Source organism: Prionailurus viverrinus, chromosome E2 (assembly GCF_022837055.1).
Source record: "Prionailurus viverrinus isolate Anna chromosome E2, UM_Priviv_1.0, whole genome shotgun sequence".
NCBI lineage: Eukaryota > Metazoa > Chordata > Mammalia > Carnivora > Felidae > Prionailurus > Prionailurus viverrinus.
Genome location: NC_062575.1, coordinates 44,600,349 through 44,612,118, shown reverse-complemented (window position 1 = coordinate 44,612,118; position 11,770 = coordinate 44,600,349).

Genomic DNA, 11,770 nt, shown 5'->3' with positions numbered 1-11,770 from the left:
CAGCCCAGAAAGACAGAAATCTTTCATGCAGTAACTTCTCTACTCCAGCGAAATGTCACAGAAAAACCTGCTGCTTCACTTCTACCCCTGACAGCAAAGGCTGAGTGCGACCCTAGACTTTCACCCTTGCCAGGCCACGCCCCCATACCACATCTGAGTGGTGCCAGAGGAGGCTGAGTGTGGGGCTGGGCCCTCCAGCCCCTCTGGGCTCTTTCTCCCCACAGTGTCAGTAGAAACCACATGGGCAGCCTGAACATCCAACCCCACCCTGTGATGAGACATCATACTCCTCATTGGAGTGGTGTAAGAGGAGGTCTAGGGGAGAATCAGGACTTTCACCATCACTCAGTGATCATAAGCCCAACTTCTGTGGAATCTGCATGAAAGCCATGTGGAGAGCAATAATGATGTACCCCCTCCCTGTCCCAGTCAAGATGGTATTAATGGATGCATAATGGGGAACCTGATCTTTCACCCCTGCCCAGCAATGAGAAAACTTCACACACACACACACACACACACACACACACACACCAGCTGTCAAGAGAGGCTGAGTGGAGAACCTGAACTTCTACCCCCATTTGGCAATAATGAGGCAGTGCCCCTGTTCATTTTACTGGAACAGTGTCAGGGGAAGCTTGCTAAAACACTGATTTAAATAAGATCCAGTCCCATAAATAATACCCAAAATGTCCTGGTTTCATTTGAAAATCACTCAGCCTACTAAGAACCAGGAAGTTCTCAAACTGAATGCAAAAAGATAATCAACAGACACAAACACCAAGATGACACAGATGTTGGAATTATCTAACAAGGATTTTAAAACAGCCATCATAAAAATGCTTCAGTGAGCAAACCTATTGAAAAAAACAGTGTCAGCAAACAAATAATAAAGAATCAAAAGGAAATTTTTTAGAACTAAAAAATACAATAACTGAAATTAAAAGCCCTAATGAATGAGCTCAACATCACAATGGAACATGGAACATTAGAAATTACCCAATTTGAAAAACAGATAGAACAAACTGAAGAAAAAAAAAAGAAGAAGAAGAAGAACAGAGCCTCAAGGACATGTGTAGCTAGTATAACAAAAGATCTAACATTCATGTCATTGTAGTTTCAGGAGAGGAGAAAAAGGGTGAGCCTGAGAAAATATTTGAAGAAATAATGGCTGAAATGTTCCTAATTTGACAAAACAAACAAAAAACCATATTATCTACAGATTCAAGAAGCTGAGTGAATCCCAAACAAGATTAACCCAAAGAAATCCATGTCAAGACACATACTAGTCAAACTTATAAAAATTAGACAAAGAAAAAATCTTGAAAGCAACCACAGAGAAATGATGCATTACCTACAGGGAGAAAACCCATTCAAATGACAGTAGATTTTGTATCAAAAAAGGTGATAAGGTGATAAGAAAGGTGTTATGAAAGTGAAACAGCATCTCTTAGATACTGAAAGAAAAGAACTATCAACCCAGAAATGTATATCTATCCTTCAGGAATGAAGGGGAAATCAAGACATTCTCAGATGAAGGAAAACTAACAATTTTTAACCAACAGAGACCCTAGAAGAGTGGCTATAAGGGAAAACAGAAAGAAAATTATTTAAACATTTTTTAAATTTTTTTTTTTTTTTGAGAGAGAGAGAGAGACAGAGTGCGAACAGGGAAGAGGCAGAGATGGGGAGACACAGAATCTGAAGCAGGTTCCAGAGACCAACGTGGGGCTCAAACTCATGAGCCATGAGATCATGACCTGAGCCAAAGTTGGGCGCTCAACCGACTGAGCCACCCAGGAGCCCTTGAAAGAAAATGAATTTTTTTTAAAAGAAATTTTGGAACACCAGAAAGGAGGAAAGAAAATGGAAAGAGCAAACCTATGGGTAAATACAAAGGACTTTCCTTCTCTTCTTGAGTTTTCTAAATTATGTCTGGCAAAGCAAAATCTATAACACTGTGTAATGCCGTTCTCAGTGTCTGTAGAAGAAATATTTAAGATAATTATAAATGGGAGAGGGTAAAAGGATGTAAAGGAGGTAAAGTTTCTATACTTCACTTGAGCTGGTAAAATCTTGAAACCAGTAGACTTTGATAAGTTCTATATAATGTAATGCTTAGATCAACCACTAAAACACTATACAAAGTGATATATTAAAAAACACTATAGATAAATCAAAATGGAATTTTAAAAATTGTTCAAGAGACCTACATGAAGGTAGGAAAAAAGAAAACAAATTAAAAATTGAGAGAACAAAAATAAAATAAAAATAAAATGACAGGCTTAGGCCTTACCATGTAAGTAATTACATTAAATGTAAGTGGTGTAAATATGCAAATGAAGACAGAGATTGACAGAGTGAGTTAAAAAAATGACCCAACTATATGCTGTCATAAGAAAATAACTTCAAATGTAATTAGACAGGCAAGTTGAAAATAAAATGATGTAAAATAATCAAAAGAAAGTAGAGTTCTTCAAAACAATTAAAAATAGAACTACCATTATGTATGAGCAATTCCACTTCTGGGGTATTTATCTGAAGGAAATGAAAACACTAATTCAAAAAGATATGGCACCTCCAAGTTCACTGCAGTATTATTTACAATACCTAAGACATAGAAGCCTCCTAAGTGTGCATCAGTGAATGAATGGATAAGGAAAATGTGATGTGTGTATATACAATGGAATATTACTCGGCCATAAGAAAGAAGGAAATTTTGCCATTTGTGACAACATGGATGGACCTTAAGGGCACTATGCTAAGTGAAATAAGTCAAACAGAAAGACAAACACTGCCTTAACTCCCTTATATGTGGAATCTAAAAAACAAACAAAATGAACTTGTAGATACAGAGAACAGATTGGTGGTTGCCAGAGGCAGAGGATGGGGAGGTGGTCAAAAGGGGTGAAGGTGGTCAAAAGGTGCCGACTTCCAGTTATAAAATAAGTCTTGGGGTGTAATATACGGCATAGTGACTATAGTTAATAATACTGCTATATTTGAAAATTTCTAAGAGAGTAGATCTTAAAAGAAAAAAATTATAACTGTGTGTGGTGATGATAGATGTTAACTAGACTTATTGTGGTGATCATTTCACAATATATATAAATATTAAATCATCTTGTACACTTGAAACTAATGTTGTATGTCAGTTATATCTTAATTTAAGAAAAGTAGACTTCAGAACAAAGAAAATGACCAAAGCTAGGGAGGGATGTTATAAGGAAAGGGTCAATCCACCAAGAAGACATAGCAATGCTAAATGTGTGTGTACCAAACAACACAGCTAAAAAATACATGAGACAAAAACCAATAGAAATGAAAGGAGAAATAGACAAAGCCACAGTTATAGTTAGAAACTTTAGCATCCCTCCCTCAACAAATGATAGAGCAACTAGACATTAGAATCAGCAAGGATATATAAGAACTCAAGAACACCATCAACCAACAGGATCTAGTTGACGCTCAAATGATGTAATACACATTCTTTTCAAGAATCCATGGAACGTATGCCAAGATAAACTAAATTTAGGGCTATACAACAAGACTTAGAAACTTTGAAATAATTGAAATCTTGTAGAGTACATTCTCTAACCATAATAGAATCAAACTAGAAATTAATAACAGAAAAATCTCTGAAGACTTGGAAACTAAACAGCACACTTCTAAATAATATATGTGTCAAGGAGGAAATCTCAAGGGAAATATAAAAAATACATTGAACTGAAAGAAAATGAAAATAAAACTTATCAAATTTTGTGGTACACAGCTAAGCACAGGAGGTAAATTTATAGAACTAAAGGGTTACATTAAAAGAAGAAAAGTCTCAAATCAGGAATAAAAGTCTCCATCTCCAGAAGCTAGAAAATAAGAGAAAAATAAACCCAAAGCAAGCATAAGGAAGGAAATACTATACATAAAGGCAGAAATCAATGAGACTGAAAACACAGAAATAATAGAGAAAATTAAATATCTGTTTCACTGAAAAGACCAATAAAATTGACAAATCTCTAGCAAGGCTGACAAAAAAAGAGAGAGACGACAAATTGCTAACATTAAGAATGAATGGGGGGCGCCTGGGTGGCGCAGTCGGTTAAGCGTCCGACTTCAGCCAGGTCATGATCTCGCAGTCCGTGAGTTCGAGCCCCGCGTCGGGCTCTGGGCTGATGGCTCAGAGCCTGGGGCCTGTTTCCGATTCTGTGTCTCCCTCTCTCTCTGCCCCTCCCCCGTTCATGCTCTGTCTCTCTCTGTCCCAAAAATAAATAAACGTTGAAAAAAAAAAAAATTAAAAAAAAAAAAAAAAAAAGAATGAATGGGGCATGGGGGCACCCGGGTGGCTCAGTCGGTTAAGTGGCTGAATCTTGATTTTGGCTCAGGTCATGATATCATGGTTCATGGGATCAAGCCCTGGGTTGCTTGGGATTCTCTCTTCCTCTCTGTGTCCCTACCTTGCTTAAGTGCTCACACAAGCTCTCTCTCTCTCTCTCTCTCTCTCTCTAAATATAAAGAAATAAACTTAAAAAAAATAATGAAATGGGATACCACTACAGGTCCTGCAGACATCAAAAAGGTAATAAGAGAATAGTATGAACAACTCTATGCACATAAATTTCAAAACTTAGATTAAGTGGATCAATTCCTCAAAAAGTAAAAACTACCACACCCCTCCAGATGTCAGTTAGGTAATTTGTAGAGCCCTATAACTACTGAGATAATTTAAAACATGAAAAAGAAATCTCCAGGCACATATGGCTTTACTGGAGAATTCTACCCAATGTGTAAGGAAGTAACACCAATTCTACATAATATCATCCAGAAAACAGTAGAGGGAACACTTCTCAGCTTATTCTGAAAAGCCAATATTACCCTGAAACAAACAAACAAAAAGACAAAGACAATGCAAAGAAAAACTACAGACCAATATTCCTCATGAATATAGAGGCAAAAAAATTTATCAGAATATTAGCAGATAGAATTCAGCAATATGTAAAAAGAACTATATACTATGACCAAATGGAGATTATCTGAGGGATGCAAGGCTGGTTCAGTATTTGAGAATCAAACAATGTAATCTTATATTAATAGGATAAAGAAGAAAAATCACATGATCATATAAATTGTTGCGGAAATTTTTGACAAAATCCAACACCCATTCACAATAAAAACTCTCTGAGAACTAGGAATAGACAGGAAATTCCTCCACTTGATAATCTGCAACTAACTTTAAAAAACTAAAATTGGCCTATCAACACTATAAGACTGAATATTTCCACCCTAAGGTGTCTACAATCACCACTCTACTGTACTGGAAATTCAGCAAGGTTGCAGAATACAAAATTAACACAAATATTAGTCATTTACTCACTTTTTTAATACTGACAATAATCATGTGGAAACTGAAATGTAAAATACAATTCCATTTATAATGGCATTTTAAAAAGACATAACTAGATGTAATAAATCTAACAAGACATATATAAGACTTGTATACTGAAAATGACAAAACACTGCTGAAAAAAATAAAAGAAGACCAAATTAAATACTATATTCATGAATCAGAAGATTAAACATGATAAAGATGTCAATTCTCCTCATATTGATTAAACAGATTCAATGCAATTACTTTCAAAATCCCAGAAAAAATTTTTGTAGCTATAGACAAAATTATTCTTTTTTCTAATGTTTATTTATTTTGAGAGAGAGAGAGAAAGCATGAGCAGGGTAGGGGAACAGAGAGAGAGGGAGAGAATCCCAAGCAGGCTCCGTGCTGTCAGTGCAGAGCCCAATGCAGGGTTCGATCTCACAAACCGTGAGATCAGGACCTGAGCCAAAATCAAGAGTTGGACACTTAACCGACTGAGCCACCCAGGTGCTCCTAGACAAGATTATTCTAAAGTTTACGTAGAAAGACAGAGAACTAGAATAGGAAACATTTCTGAAAAAGAAGAATAAAGGGGCGGTCACTCTACCCCGATTTCAAAGCTTATTATATAAAGTAATGTGCAGTAATCAAAACTGTGTGGTATTGGTGGGGGGAATAAATACATAGATAAATGGACTAAAGAACCCGGAAATGACCCCAAACAAGGATGGCCAACTAATTTTTTTATAAAGGAGCAAAAGCAATCCAATGGAAGAAACAGTCTTTCAACAAATGTTGGTGGAGAGATTGGTTACATCCATAAGCAAAACATGAACCTCAACCCAAACTTCACACTTTGTACAAAAATTACAGTGGATTATAGATTTGTATGTGAAACATAAAACTAAAACACTTTTAGCAGGTAACATGGAGGGGCACCTGAGTGGCTCATTTGGTTAAGCGTCTGACTTTTTTTTTTTTTAATGTTTATTTTTGAGTGAGAGAGAGAGAGAGAGAGCAAGCATGCAGGGGAGGGGCTGATAGAGGGAGACACAGAATCCAAAGCAGGCTCCAGGCTCTGAGCTGTGATCACAGAGCCCAACCCGGGGCTCAAACACATGAGCCATGACATCATGACCTGTGCCAAAGTTGAACGCTTAACCAACTGAACCGCCCAGGTATCTGACTCTCGATTTCAGCTCAGGTCATGATCTATAAATTGGATTTCATCAAAATTAAAAAATTTGTGTTTGTTTTTGCTTTTGTTTTGCTCTGTGAAAGACCTTGTTAAGACAAGGAAAAGACCAACCACAGACTAGAAGAAAATATTTGCATATCTAGAATATATATATGTATGTATATAATTACACACATACACACATACATACATACATACACACACACACATATATAAAAGCTCAACATTAAAAAACTCAATAAAAAAAAATCAAATTAGAAGATGGTGTTAATCCTAAAAATAAACCAGGAAGTTATTTTACCAGCAAATATTAGTTTATTCAGGAATAACAGAAAATTGCAATTTGGGACATGCAATTGTATAGGCAAGTCCAACAAAGGAAAGGAACATTATTTTATGGACAAGGAGTAAGTTAAAAGGTGTTGTTTGGAATGAAAGTCCATTGGAGAAAAGCCCAAGTCCAGGGTGATGACAGTTTCTCACTGGCTGAGTTGCAGGGGTGATTGATTTCTTGTAGGAGATGCAATGTGCTTCTTTCCCCTGTTGGGCCCTGTAATTGAGGATTCTTTCCTGTGGATGATTCTTCTTTTGGGGTCTGTAATTGACAGTTCTTCCTGTAATTGGCATTGAGTGGTATGGCTCCCCTTTCTAGCCTGCTCCATTTTAGTGAGGCTTCCTTCTATTAATTTTCACAACAGGCAAAAGACATGAGGAGACATTTCACCAAAGACAATCATATAAAAAATGGTCAGCAATCACTGACCTTTAGAGAAATGCAAATTAAGATCACAATGAGGTAATACTACCAGATGTCTCTTAGCTGAAATTAAACATAGTGGCAATATCAAATGCTAGAAAGTATGTGCAGTAACTGAATCTTTTATATATTTCTAGTAGGAGTATAAAATTGTCCAGCCACTTTGGAAAACAATCTCAAAACAGTTCCTCAGGTTAAACATAGAATTACTATAGCTCTCTGCACTTCTACTCCTTGGTGTATACCCAAGAGTAAAACATATCCGTCCAGAAATTTGAACACAGATATTTGTAGTGACATTATTCATCAGAGCCAAAAAGTAGGAACAACCCAGGTGTCCATCAAGTGATGAATGGATAAAGAAAATATGGTATATCCATACAATGAAATATTTGGCAATAAAAAGAAATAAAGTACTGATAGATGCTACCACATGGGTGAAGATGGAAACATTAAGTGAAAAAAGCTGATCACAAAAGACCACATGTTGTATGATTCCATTTATATGGAGTGTCTAGAAAAGGAAAATCTATAGAGACGTAAAGTATTTAATGATTGCCTAGGGCTGAGAGGAAATGGGGGGTGACAGCTAATAGACATGGGTTTATTTGGGGGTTGATGAAATGTTCTAATATTGATTGTGGTTGGGGGTGCCTGGTTGGCTCAGTCGGTAGAGCATACAACTCTTGATATCTGGGTCATGAGTTTGAGCCCCACATGTGGTGTGGAGTTTACTTAAAATAAAACATTTTAAAATTGATTGTGGTGAAGGTTGCACACTTCTGTGAATATGCATGAAACCACTGAAGTATACACTTTAAGTAAGTGGATTCAACAGGCAACTAGAAAACGGGCAAAAGTCATGAAGAGATGTTTCACCGAAGGGAAACGTTTCACAGATGGCAAATAAGCGCATAAAAAGATGTTCAACATCACTGGCCATCAGTGAAATGTAAATCAAGACCCTGGTAAGATATCACTACATACCTATTAGAACATCCAAAATAAAAAATAATAACAATACCATGTGCAGGTGATGATACAGTGAAACTGGACATTGCTGGTGGGAATGTAAAATGGTGAAGCCACTCTGGGAAATAGATGGTGAGTTTCTTGGAAAAATGAACAAAACGCACCACCATATGACTTAGCAATTGCATTCCTAGGTGTTTATCCCCAAGAAATGAAAACTTACGTCCACACAAAAACCTTAACACAGTTGTTCATGGCAGCTTTATTTGTAATAGCCAAAAACTGGCAAGAACCAGCATGTCATGTAGGTGAATGCTTAAATTGTGATCCATCCATACCATGGAGTAGTAATAGCAGAGAACAAGGTATTGACACACACAGCTTGGATGATTCTGAAGGACATCGTACTAAGAAGAAAAGGAAACATCAACCTCAACAGGTCATGTACCATATGATTCCTTTTATGTAACAGACCAAATAAAATGACAAAATGATAGAGATGGAAAACAGATTACTGGTTGCCAGGGCCAAAGGGGAGCGGGCATGACTACAAGGGAAAGCCTTGTGGTAAGGGAGTAATTCTGGATCTTGATTGCAGCGATAGCCACATACATCTAGACATGTGATAAAAGGACTCAGAACTGTATACACACACTCTACTGTCACACTCTTGGTTTTGATACTGTACAATAATTGTGTAAAATATGGGCACACAAGACCTCTGTTTTATCTGTGCAACTTCCTGTGAATCTATAATTATTTCAAAATAAAAAGTTCTATTTTTGCAACTTCCTGTGATTCTATAATTATTTCAGAATAAAAATTAAAGTCCCCAGCAATCTTAATGGGGGCTCCAGCTGGGGAACAGGGTCCCAAAGGTCTCTGGCAGGGGACCCACTGGGGACTTAAATCCCTAATCATCACCTAGAAAGAAGGAGTGCCTGAGACCTCTGCAGGCCTAACTCCAGGCATCGCTCACAGTCTTGTAACAGGAAGAAACTGGGCAGTAGACTCACAGATGTGCCTCGGTTTCTGGAGACCAAAGGCTTATGGAGAAGGCCAGGGTGGAAGCAGAACTCTATGACTTTGGTGCCTTTACTCTTCTTTCCAACTTTCCTTCCAAAGAGGTAGTCTCCATTTTGGGTGGCCAAGTGTTCTAAATACTTTCTGTATTTATCAGTGATTCCTTCCTGTTGATGATTCTTCCAATGGGGCTTGTAATTGACAATTCTTCCTGTAATTGACATTGGGTGATGTGCCTCTCCTTTTATGGTGGATGGCCAGCACTTTGGGTCACATCCCCTCTGGGAAAGCAGTGGAGCCAGGCAACTAGGTGCTACCGTGAGCCCTGGGCTACCACTCCCCACCTGGCCATGTGCCCCCTCGGAGCCCCCTCCCCAGGACCATAAGATGAGGATAGTGATCGCGCCTTCCTCACAGGTTTAGTGAGGTCACCCATGTGATGGACTCAGCTGTGTGAGCGCCTTATGACAAGCATGTGGTAAACAGACCTGGTTTCAAATCCAAGTGCTGTCAATTATCAGTTGTGACATCCCTCACTTTCCCTTCTAAAGGAGACGATGATATTGGCAGAACTGACCTCATGGATGTTCTGTGAGAAATCACAGGCACATATAGTGCTTCACACAGTGGCTGTCACGAAATGAATGTGCTGTAAAAGTGAGCTGTTATTATTATGGATATTGTCACTCGCTCTGCTTGACCAACATTCCATGGGTGACCTGGAGTTGGGGCTTGACAGAGAGACACTTTGAGACCAAACTATTTTTTTCCTCCCATTCCCCAGGGGAGCTACTCCAGGCAGACCAAACTCTGGGGGTGGGTCTTCTGCTGCCCTGCCCGGGAGGCCTGTGAGACCGAGGTTGTCTCCTTCTGTCCGGGGAACAGGCTGGAGTTGACAGCGAGGAGGGTGGGGAAGAAAACCCAGGGAAGGAGGCTCTGGCCTGGAGCCCTTTCACTGATGAGGATGACAAGCTGCCTGCCACAGGCACTGTCCTCAGGATAGGACTGGGGGCTGCCAGGGATGGGTTGTTCTCAGCCAGGAGGAACCTGGGAGTTGGCAGGAGAAGAGGAAAAGGAGATGCCTGTTGTCATGACCCTGGCCTGGTGCCTGGGCGTCTTCCTTCCTACACGCGGTGGCTGTCCCTGCCAACATGAGACCTGCTCACCTCTACACTGGCCTAGCCAGACGTCATCCTGTGCCTCTGTCCCCATGTCTCTAAGTCACCATGTCATAGGTTCTGACTCTTCCTCAGCTTGTAATTTCCCAAGGGAGGGCTGCCGTCAGCCTTTCCTATTGATGCGGCTGGAGTAAGGCACACTTGTGTTCTCCACAAGCTTGTTCCTTCCACCGTCTTCAGCGGCTGAGGAAGAGGCTGTCTGGAACCCCTCTCTCTCCCTCTCCTCCAGCACTAGCAAGCTCCATCATTTCCTTTTACAACAGAGGTCCTGACCTGTCCCCTCTCACTGTCTCCACTTCCTCTCTCTTGGCCTCCTGAGCCCTCTGCCCACAGCTGCCCATCAGCTGGGTTCATTGTTCCCACAGTGGGGTCTTAGAAACCTCAGCCCCTCCTTAATATGCTTCTGTGTATAATCCTCCAGTGACAACCCAGATCACTCTGAGTAAAAGACCAAGTCCTAACCATCCTATAAGGCTTGTGATCAGGCTTCCTTGGGGAACTGTTCCGGCTCACCACCACCCCACCCCCACCCCCCGCCCCAGGCATGCTGGTTTCCTTCTGGTTCCTAAACATAACACGTACATTCCCACCCTGAGCCTTTGCACCCGATCTTGGCTTTTCCCTGGATCCACATCCTCCACAAATGACCAGAATCCCCTCCCTCACTTCCTTCTCTCTACTCAAATGGCCTCTTTCCAAGATGGCAGCCCTACACAGCACATTCTGTCCAATCGTGCTCACTTTCCTTCTTAGCACACCCACTCCCCAACCAGCACTGGTTTGTTTGACTGATTGTCATCTGTCTCTTCCACAGAGTGTCAGCCTCATGAGGTCGGAGAGAGTTTCTTCTTGGTCACTGTGATATCCCTGGAGCCCAGCATAGGTGCTCAGTAGATGCTTAGTAGGCACATAATAGGTGCTCAGGAACCACGTGTCAATGGAAGAGATGAATTCTGGAGGGAGTCTAGGAGAGGGGTGGAGTGTGATATCCCGAATTCCGATCCTCCTTGTGTGTCATCACTGAATGTAAGTCCCTCCTAAGAGACGGTCTTTGTATCAGATCACTTTGTTTTCCGTAAACTTTAGAGGTCTGCCTATGACCTTCAGGACTTTTGTTCTGTCTGTCCTTTATTTCATACATCTCTTTAAATCAATTCGCTTGACTGTTTTAAGTTATTTTAGAGAGAGAGAGAAGGAGCAGCATGAGTGGGGGAGAGAAGAAGAGGGGGAGAGAGAGAGAGAGAGAGAGAGAGAGAGAGAGAATCTTAAGCAGGCTC